This window comes from Argiope bruennichi, chromosome 7 (assembly GCF_947563725.1).
Source record: "Argiope bruennichi chromosome 7, qqArgBrue1.1, whole genome shotgun sequence".
In the NCBI taxonomy this organism is placed as follows: Eukaryota; Metazoa; Arthropoda; class Arachnida; order Araneae; family Araneidae; genus Argiope; species Argiope bruennichi.
In genome coordinates this window covers 33,093,441-33,105,759 of record NC_079157.1, presented here as the reverse complement: position 1 = coordinate 33,105,759, position 12,319 = coordinate 33,093,441, and positions in this window count along the sequence as shown.

Below are 12,319 nucleotides of genomic sequence, written 5' to 3'. Positions count from 1 at the left end.
GGATTAAAACAGCCAAACAGCCGAAACAGCAAGCGTGCATCTCAACACTCATCCTCATAACGTTAATCGCAGGACACATACTGGATTAGAGATCTTATCAACGCCTGTAGGTGATTGGACTAGCGTCTCAATCGCAACGTCTATCCCTATGGGATGGGCGAATCCATCCCAAACCATACTTTCGACAGGTAGGGACGTTTGACCGAGAGGGGCAGCAGGGATAAACGTTGTCTTTTAAATGTTGAGTTGAAGCTCAACGCTTATCCCGGTTCATTTGAATCGTTTTTTGCTGTAGTGGAAGGATGCGTTTTCCGAGTAAGGTGTCGACATATTAGCTTAAAACATATTTTTCAGTGATCTTTCATCTTATTTAATGGATATTTAATACAAATACCATTTTATCAAATTTATAGCAAAAACACAACAAACGTACAAAGGCAATATTTCAGACAATTCATTTTCAGGTGGCTTTTACTTGTTTTCTACTGTTTTTATTATTATTATTACTAATTCTGTCTTTATAGGGTACTGAATTTCCTGATTGTTAATGAATCTTGAAATCATTTAAAAGTACTTTTGACCCGACGAATGTTTCCATTAATACATCATCTTTAAAATTGGTAATTTACTGATTTTGAAAAAAATTTAATTGTAATATAATATTCCTTTACAGAAAAATTTCTGAATAATATGGAAACATATTTTTCACTTACATCTAACATGCACTATTTCTGCAATAAATAAGAAAGATGTGCCTATTAGAACTTCATATGATTGTATGGATATAATATCTTTATAGTCTGAGAAAAAAATATTCTGCCAATGGTTATATTTGCCTTTACATTCCCAGAACAGTGTATGTCTATTTTTTTTATAATTCTTAAACTTCACATTTCTATATTTCTTAATATGTTACTATGAACTAAAAAAAAATGATTCTGCTATTTTTAAATTTAAAATATGACATCAGAACATTTCAATTTTGTAATATAAACTAAAAGTTGGATTTTTAAACCATAGATAGTCACAAAAGACATTGACAAATTGAAGTATCTGAAATATATATACTTTAAATAGAATAAGCTTCCTGATATAATCTTTCTGTAGAAGTATTTTCTATAATATGATTAGAATGTTGTTAATTCAGAATATAAACTCAAACAGAATAAATTTGGAATGGATTTAGAATGTTTTCTGATATTTTGCATTTTCTGCAGTCTCAATTTAAAGATATAGCTGGCCAATTTTTTTCTGAAATAAAAATCTCAATCCCAAGACGGTTCTCATATCATAAAAACACAATTTAAGACATTATTTGGGAACTTCATATGTTTTACATTTATTTTCCATTAGCCAGTTGCAGTTATATAGTTTCTAAAAATAATTATGCTATGATAAATTCTTTTTAAAAAGAAAAAAAAAAAATGCAAGTAAAATATTACACACATAGATTCACAGTGTCTCTTTTAGAATGTACTAAGTATTCAAAAATTGATTATTCAAAATCAATTGCAGTATTGGCAATTTGAATCTTGGAACATTTTTTAACGATAAAATGCAACACATCACATGATTTGTGAGAAGATATACTAGTATTTAAAATACTTAGGTAAATTTTTCCTTCTTATCGCTTTCTTTACTTTATTGAACCTGAAATTGTAATTATGGTAGCTATGTTTTTCAGTTGTAATATTTTTTTTAATATTATGCATTGTTCTCATTCTTAATAAAGTTTACACATTTTGCTTAGCATTTTATATGTAGTTTGTGCATTTAATATGTGTCTATTCATTGCAAAACCCTCTTGATAATGTTTATTCCTTTCATTAAAATTTTACATTGTAAATTAGAGCCAAATATATCAATTCAATAGACAAAAAAAAAAAAAAATCATATTAGTATTTCAATTTAGTTACATGCTAAATAATTTGCTATTTTTATTATTTGATTTTTGAAAGTTATATAGTAAAATATTCTACATCCAAAGCATCTCCTATTATGCCATATCAATGTTTGTTGGACTAACTTGGTCAAATATTCATGTATAAATGTTTTTCATTGTTAGTCTTATAAATTATGAGAATTACCTATATAATTCAGAAAAATAAATAGCAGATTGTTATTTTTTTTAATCACTAACCACTTACCAAAGAAATTTTTAGCAGGCATTCAGCTAAGTAGAGCCTTATGGGTACCAATCTGTAAATATTCTTACTATATTCTTTAACACTGTAACATTTCTATATTTTATGTGAATAAATACTTTTCCTTTACCTATAGCACAATTATGAGAATTACATATATAATGCACAATGGTTCCAGTGCTAATTGAGAGTATATTATCTATGCTTATTAGCCATTCATATTTTGGTTTCCTTAATGATTTCGAAGCAAACCTAATGAAAACAAATATATCATTTTCTTAACTGCCTCACAAAAATGAGCTGTTATGTAAATATTTAAAACAAGTTTTAATCAAATTGCTTTCATTCTGTTTCCTTGACTTTTCAGACTTGCTATAACTTTGTTTCTAGAGTGTCCATCCAAATTTATTTTGTTATTATTAATTTTTTATTGTAAAACAATAAAATAAATATAAAATTATAGAAATTTAATATTTCTTCTCATAGAAAAGAACATATTTTTATATAAATACTAATAAAAAAAATGGAAATAACTATTTTCATTATATTTTTTTAATTTGTTTGTCTTTGTTTCTAATAAAACTACAATGCTATATTTTTTAATAATTAGATACAATATACCAATGGAGAAACTAAATTGCATTTGAAATTTTTTAAAAATCTGCCTTGAAAAATTTAGATTTATTTGTATATTAAGTAAAAAAAAGTATTTCACTTCTTATTCTATATAGATAATAAAAAAAAGTTGTTTGCAATAGAAAGTTTATAAAATATTATTTAAATTTATTAAATTAAAAATTTCTATAAAATATCTATTAACTATCATTGAGCTATCATCAAATTTATTCAATTCTTGAGAGCTGAAGTTCTAGTTCACTAGTTTATTTAGCATAATTATAATATATAAACCAAAATACAGTTTGTAACATTTAACCAAATAACAGAATTGCAAGTCATCATCTACAGAGTTATTGTCTGTAGTATTTATGTAAATAAACTTATTTATTGTATCACTTGCATATTTTATTTTTTTTTTAGTATTACTATATTTAACTATTTTAATACATTATAAGGATAAAAACGGAATCATTTTTTTTATCCACCCCGTACATAACTTGCTTCAATGAACGAATAACGAAACATTTAATTATAAAAAAAGTGGAACAAATATATTTATATACAAATAATAAAGTTGAATGTGCGTGTTTTGGTGCTCTACAAGCCAAATCTTTGACCTACATGTATCAAATGTGACACATATGTAGAATGGTGGACGTGTGCACCTTGGACCGATTTCCCCCCCTACATTTAATGTTACATTATTACCCTGAAATCCAAATCGTTTTCATTATTTCATCATGTAGTTAATCGCATGGTTTTCGCCCATTATTGAAAGTCAAGTAAAGAAGTATTATACTTAATGTCTGAGCAATTTATAAAACAAATAGCAAAAGTGAAGTTACAATATCTCAAATTTAAAAGATAGATGAAAGGGTTATTTACATTTTCAACAGTGCCATGATGTCAAGTAACAGTCTCAATCAGAAAAGTTATGATCACAATACACAAATAAGAATATTTAAGTAAGTCAGTTAAAATCACAATTTTAATGCTAAACTATTTGATATGAAGTTATATCTACACAATTTATCTAAAAACAAATACAACCAATATTCCTGGTGAACAAACTGGTCACCTGATGTGACAAATATGAATATATATAATATGAAATGCATAACAGAATGATGAAACAGACAATAACAAATATGAAAACAATATCTTGTTTTAATATTGCATAGTATTCCCTCGTCCTTTATTAATCCATTTTCTGTTTGTTTCATTACATAATGTTTTTGTAATAAATATATATTGCTTTTTTATTATATTTAACTTTATTACATATTAAACATTTTACCATTTGTGAGCTATGTCAGTTAAATAGACTACATCTCAAAAAACAGTTTGCTTCTGTAGGCTCTTCTAAATTTAGCTTTTAGTTTTCCTTGTTGTGATTCAAGTGAACTTGCTAATTATTATTTAATTCTTTTTATCATGATTTCATATTTGGTAAGGATATCTTTGTATTTTATTTGATAAACTGTAAGATGAGAATCTCATTTTGTCATTAAAATAGTAGAAACTTTAGTAATGTGTAAACTTGCACTATCATTTTAATAAGGTAAGCATTAAGATTTAGATGAGAAAAATTTTGACAAATCAAATAAAACCTTTCTCATGATAAGGATTATATATAACTATTTCTTTTTATGACTTATAATGAAACCAACCAAGATTTTTCAAATAAATTAATAAGTATTGCAATTATTCACAAAAGGAAGATAACATGATTACTTCATTCCCAACACTGTAAATATGATTTTATGTCATGGAACAACAATCTGAAAAAAATTACCGTGAACACATTTATTTACATTTTATAGCTGTATAAAGCTAACAATCGATACATTTTATTTTTCATCACTCTAAAAACTGCTTAGTTATGATATTAACTTATTAAAGTTTAGTCAAAAAATTGTGTAATACAGTGCTATATATTATTTATTTATTTTAGTTTTTATTTCATATATTGATTAATTTGTTTATATTATACTGTTAAACCAATAAGAATTTGATATTTGACTATATTTCTATTTTTCCAAGTGTTATTGCTTAATTCAATATTAGCTTGTTATTTAATTGTAGAATTTTCAGGATATTATATTCATACTCCTAAACATGAAAAAAATAACTGCTGGATGATTTAGCAGGTAAAATTAATTCTTTCCTAACTATAATTTTTTTGCTCCAATTTTTACTTTTCTTCAATGAATTCTTAAAACTTCATTTTGCCATATTTCAAAAATTTTGTGTAATTAAACTACAGGGTGACCATAAAATAACTTTCCCCAGTTGGAGGCATCTACAACTAAATAGAATGAAGCCAAATTCCACTAACCCTCTTTTAAAAAGTTTTCACATGGAAACATATTGGTGCTACTAGAAATAGAACATGTGACATGCTGAACATTCAGGCTTTCTATATTTGTATAATATATTAGTTCAATATCACTTCTGTTTCAGTTATTAACTGGAAAATTTATTGGTTTCATTTTTTAAAAAGAGAGATTTATTCCTTTCCTATATTCAGAATGTCAGTAACAGGCTGCAATATTGTGAATATTCTGAACATCTTTTTATCAAAAAGACCATTATATTAATCTTTCAAGAATATTTATATTTTGAAATATACTGAGGAAGCTGCAAGTAAGAACATGAAACTCTATATTTCATGATTTCTTAATAACTAGAAAAACAAACCCTAATTTAAAAACAACCAGTATTTAAAAAAAAATTATATCCTCCGAAACATTCGCAGGGAGTTACATTTTAATACTTTTATGTAATTGAATATAATCTTATACTTGTCATAAGAAAATTGAATTTATATAGTCCTATGTTAAAAAAATCACTATAAAATAAAATTCTTTGCAACTTTAAATTGCTAACAGACATTATTAACATGTTAATTTTCAAATAATACTAATTGAACTAATAAAATAACTTCAAATGAAAATATTTTAAATATATTTACAATTGTGTCGTTTATGTAGAACTAATTTGTTACAAAAGAACTTAAATTATCAATAAAACATGAATTGAAAATAGTTTTATTTGATGCATTAAAAAGGTTCATATTTTTATAGCTCATTTAATGAGATTTATCTGTTAAGTAATAAAACTTAATTTGTTTTATTTATTGAGAAGAGGAAAATAACTTGCGATAATAAAAATTTTAGAAATTTATAATATAGTAAAATAAATCTCAATCAAACATTAATAAAATCAGAATCCATTTAAGAAAATTGTTTCTTGAATAAAGGCTTGATATACCATAAATATTACAATATATACCTACTCAACATGCTATGTTTATGATCCCCGAGTAGGAAATAAACTTTGTGATAAAGTTGTTTTTACAGTAAGCACTTTATAAAATTATTTTTCTAAATTTATGTAAAAGTTGTTTTACTTATTTTTTTTTAAAAATAAAGGTGACCTAGATCATTAAGTTTTGATTATATGTCTTCTATTCACAAAACGTGTTATTTAAATTCAATGTTTCAATATATTTCATTCCTATTAGTTTATTACCTTTACAAGAATTTAACATGCATTTACTTAAAACTACAAAGCACAAGAGTAATATAATGACAAAAAAAAATCAACAAGTATGAAAATGAAATGGTTAATGATTTGTTTTATTTCCATATTACATACTATGAAACTTAAATATCAATATCACATTACCTCTTCATTCACAATGTAATTTTATACATTTCTAAAAATTATATATGATCTGTTTACGAAACGCAACACAAGAACAAATTTGTAAACTGCAAAACAACATTTTCAAAGATAAGAAATAGTTATTTAAAAACAGACATTAATAGAGGGGAAAATTATATCCACATTCACATGCTAAAGTAATGACAACGTATTCCCTCGTGATCAACGAAAAACGATTCAAATGAACCGGGATAAGCGTTGAGCTACAACTCAACATTTAAAAGCCAACGTTTATCCCTGCTGCCCCTCTCGGGCAAACGTACCTACCTGTGAAAAGTACGGTTCATGATGGATTCGCCCATCCCATAGGGATTACGTTGCGATTGAGACGCTAGTAGGTGATTGGTTTGGTAGCCTGTCATAGGTCGATTTCTTTCGCATACACTTTCTTTGCCGTAGCTACTACGAGTGAAGAATTTCTTGATAGTTCTGACATCATATCCGGTAGGGTTGCTCCCGTGATCCTTTCTTCTGACTCATGCTTCCTTCATTTCGTTGTTTTCCCGCTTTGTTTGAGTGTGAAATCTTAGCCATTTTGTTTTGCGTTTTTCTCAACACTAGTTTTGTGGATTATAAAATGCCATTCACTTGTTGTGTACCTAGCTGTAAAGGAAATTTTAAAACTGCGCCCAAAGTTTGTTTTTAATTTACCGAAAGATGGGAATCTGCGAAAACGGTGGAATGCCGCCATTCACAGAAAGGATTTTGAACCCAGCAAGGTATATAAACTATTTCGTCAATTTCATTAATACATTATTCAAATATCCGTTTCGTGATATAATGTAAGAATAGTGTTATCTTATGTTCTTCAAAAATGAGATATTGAAATAGATCTTACTTTTAAGCAGAATCTAGTGCTAATGTGATAATTTTCTTTATGCATTATTTTTGTTCTGTTTGATTATTGATTCTTGAGCATCATTCATTGCTGTTTATTTATTTTATATACTATACTTGCATTTACCATTATGTAGTTTGAAATGCTAATAATTCGGAATTAAGGCTAATGTATGTTTTCAAATAATGTGTTCGAGTGCACTATTGATCGAAATTAACTCCTTTTTTTTCATTAGAACAATAATATTCAAAATCCTTTCCCTTTGTAAGGATAACAAGAAATTTATATTATAAATATTAAAATTTTATTTACTATCTATTTTACCTAGTTCCTGTAAATTTTGTTTCCACTGTAAAATGAAAGATAAGAAAAAATTTAAATAAGGATAAAGAATAGAATAAATTTAAATAAGGAAATCAACACTTAATTTATTAAATTAGTTTCAAAAATTCTTAGTTATATTAAAGGAGTAATTTCTCTTTAATTAATGTCAACTGCATAATTAATGTTATGTCAGAATGAAGGTAATAATTTATTTCTTAGCTATTGCTTTATTATTCGTTTTGGTAAAAGTGAATTATAGTGTGCCTCCTGCTGCGCCAACAATGCCAAGTCGCCAATAAAGATGGTGGACAAAATAAACAAATATTTCCGCGGAACAATTACGGCTACCATTTTCCTCTATATAATTAGGACTTTTTACTGATAAGTATTGTTTTTTTTTCCCATACTGCCCGGTGCCTTCTACAGATGCTGAAGGCACCGGACAGAATTTTTTTACTTTGAAAAAACATCCTACGGCTTCTCTAGCAGCTAGAGTGGGAACCTAGTAGCTTCGCTAGCACATTGAACATAAGGACTGTGTGGATAATAGGGACAGTACATAACCAAAAGAAAAGAACGGAGAAAGAAGCGATCAGAACATTCTCCATACAAAATTTCAAACATCCTTTCCAAACTTCATCAACTCGTAAAAAATATATATATACATATTTCCTTCATCCATTCTACAGGTTCGAAATACTCCCAACATAACAAATAATGAAGGGAACTAACCATTAGAACACCAAAAGAATTACAAGAACGTCAAAGAATTCCATTGCAAGTTAACTTTTCCATTCTTCTTTTAAAGTGAGAATGCAGACAATTTTTTAAAGCTCATACTGACAATTAAAAATTGCTAAAGAATATATATTTTCTGTTCGTATTCACATTAAGAAAAAAGAAGCAAATAAATTTTAATTATAAGCTTAACTTTCTTCATTTAATAAAGTTTTCACTATAATAAAGAACAAAATTAAAATCTTTAATCGATATTTCTTTTAAATTTTTAATTTAACATTTTTCATGTTGTAGTTTATGCACAACTCAACCATTTTAAAAAGTAGTAAACAAAACAGCATTAATGTTGCTAGAAGAGTGTTCTGATGGATTGCAATATTGGCGACAAACTCGGGAGCACACTATTCTTCACTTTATCCTTCGTTTTATTTATTATAATCCATCTTGCTAGTTTCTGTTCATTTTACTTGTAAACTTAACAATGAGTCATTGTTTTGAATTTGTAGTTATTATGTTACTGTTATTGTAGTTTTAACGATTATTTTTGCATTTACTGGAATGATAAAGTCAGTGGTAGCTAAAATAAAAATTATTTTATATTGCAGATGTGTGAGCTGCATTTTGTAGAAGATGATTTTGTCGGAGAAGCTCGTGGGGTCGACATAAACGCAGGTAAAGTGTTTACCTCACCATTGGGCTTAAAAAAAATTAAAGAATGCATTCTCTACAATTTTTTGTGGATAACCAAATTATTTTCCAAGTTCCTAAGATCCAGAGAGATTGTCCTGAAGAAAAGAGAAAGGAAAGAAAGCAGTCTGCTCTCATTCAGACTATTGAGAACAGCATTAAAGAAAATGAAATATTTGAGAAGTCCAAGTCATTTGGCTCTTTGGAAGAACATGATTTGAAGGTAGCTAATTTGGAGTTATCCTGTTTATGGATTGTAATTCCAAAGGATTCGTATTTACTTTTTGCAAAACTGATTCTCCTTGTCCTCAAATTAAGTATTCTGTACTAATAAATGAAATATTGGAGGTAAATGTATTTTTCATGAATCTTAATCGATTAAAAGTTGGATCGTATTCTTTTCCTCTTCAGTGTTGAAGTATTAGTTTACTTACCGATATTCTTTCAACTTGTGTTAAAGTGTTTGAAGAAGAGCCAAAAGACGAGAATTCTGTTAAAGATGCACTTCAGATTATGATGCGTAGAGATAAAGATAACAGTTTGAGATTCACATAAAGCCATATGTTGATTATAAAGCAAGAAACATTGTTGGTCTCACAAAAAATAATGGCAAGTTGGCTACCTCAGCACATGCATTTGTGATTTCAAGTGTGACCTCTTCTTACAAAGATGTTATACATGTGTGGTCAGTTAAAAGCATAAAATAAGATGATTTGCATTGCATGATAAGGAAAATAATCAATAAGTTAGAAAACATTGTGTTTTTTTGTCTGCTGTTGTTAGTGATAACAATTCTATTAATAGAAGTGCAATGTCCCAATTTGATACTCGGGTCGATTCAAAAAAAGAAAAAACAATTTCGAATGGTTTATCTTCATCCATGTGATAAAAAAAAGGCCTTTGTAATTATATGATTGATCCACTGCATTTACTTAAAAGTGTACAAAACAGTTGGTTGAACAAAAAAAAAAAAACAGTTGGTAATTCATTCCTTCTCCCTCCCCCCAAATTTTGAGACATGAAGGGAAAAGTTTTCACCAAGCTTCTTTTGCATCACTTAGAAAATTACATAATGTTGATGCTAATAACTTTGTTAAACATAACTGTAAACATTAAAACTGTAACTGTAACATTAAAAGCTTTCCCTTTCTAGTCTTGAGACAAAATGTCAAGACTTGCCTTACAGGTTTTTAATGACCATACTGTTGGGGCATTGCAGGAGGTTGGCAATAAATATGAAATTCAACATTTTACAGATACAGCTGAGTTTATTAAAATAATCTTGACTTGTTGAAAGATTATGAATGTAAAATTCCCTACTGTAGTGTTGCATTCTAAAGCCAAATTTCTTTAATTCATTAAAATGTTATGTAGAACTTTCTTCCACTAACCGCTGCAGCTGTATGATGAAAGTTGGAAGAAATTTACTTAGATTTCTGCTTTTATTTTTTTCCTCCCTTTAGAAATCTTAACTACTCAAGCAGAGTTTTGAAGTGCAGCAGAAGGAGAGGCAGTCAAATACCTGTCCAACCTACAGCAATTGCAAGATGAAAATCAATTTATTGTGGAAGGAAAAGTCAAGTTGGTAGAAGACCAGTTAAGCGAGCATTACTACCTGTCTTAAAAGAACATGCATATGGAATTTTCTCTGAGTTACCTAAAAACATCCAAAAACAAAGTATAATTTGAAACACTTTGTTGAAAAGACTGCATCTCTTCCAAGTTTATATTTATTTTATTACTATCATGCTTCAAAGATATGTTTGTTAATTGTAATTTTTTTTTTCTTTTGTACATGCTTTAAAAATGTACTAGAACATACTAACAGGAATTGTATGGTGTTAAAATAATTGGTATTAATACGGTATAAAATTTTAATGTTGTTGTGGAATCAATTGCCACTTATTTCATAAAACTGTTATATGTTAAATATTTTTCAATTTATTATATATATAATATATATATTAAAAATTAAAGAGTTAAAATAAAGTATTTACAAGTTGCTCTGTTGTGTATTGAAGCATTTTCAGAAAATGAATAAAACATTCCTTTGAAACCAAAGAGTCTTGAATTTTTTATTGATGTTATATGTATTCACATATATTAACCAAAGTCTTCATATAATCAAGCTTGTGCTGTTATTTGATGGAATTTGAAGTTATTTACATGTAAATTATAAAACTGCATTGAGTCATTCTTCCCCTGCACCTTTTATTTTTTTTTCTTAGTTTTTATTATTTTCTGCAACACTTCTCAAAATTCTTTAATAAATTGTTAGTCTTAAGCTGTGTATAAAAGAAACAAACAAAGATAGACTAATGTATGATTTTTTTTAATCATAAAAAATAGAAGTTTAAAAATGATTTCCTAGGCATGTAGACGGGACATGGGAAGCACGTAGCCTCAAAGGATTTTCATCTTCCTTACCAGCTGAAAATTGAAGTAGTTAGTGACATAAAACAGAGTTTGTGCTTATTTAAAATATAAAACATTAGATATTTATGATTAGACATCTATTTAATGTAATCAGTAAGAGTTTTTTTTTTTTTTTTAAAATTTTATTCTTTTTTTTTAATCCTTATAATTAAATTGGCTAGTCAGGCTAAAGGATGAAAGGGGAAGTGAAGTGTTTAACACAGTGCCTCTACTTAAAAATGACAAGAACATTTTATATTAGAATATAGAAATTTTTTTTTAATTCAAATATAAGAAAAAAATAAAGCATTTATAATTTTTTTCTATCTTCTGTAAACCTGTATTTCTATATCAATTATAAATCTATCAATTAAACAAAGATAGAGAAAAGTATTAAGAAAAATGTATCCCTAATCCACAATTTTTTTCATTCCAAGAATTGTAAAAATAATCAGTGTTATACTATAACTATGAGTTATTAAAAAGTAAGCCTAACATCAATAATACATATGAATTATTTTCACTGACAGATATTGAAAAATAATAATTTTTTTAAACATAAATAGGTACAAAAGTCTTCAAACTATAATGACTGTTTTGATTTATTTGTAAACAGAGATCTTGCCCTAATTAAATTTTTTCATTTTGAGGTTTTTAGATACATTCCATAAATATAGTTCACAAATGAGGCAAAAATAGAATATAAGTATCGATAAGTAAGTAAGATTTGTATTAAAAGTCATTATATATTTTTTCATTACAATAATTTATGTGAACAGTAAAAACTGCTAAATCTATTTTGTTTTGATAGTTAATGTGTACTATT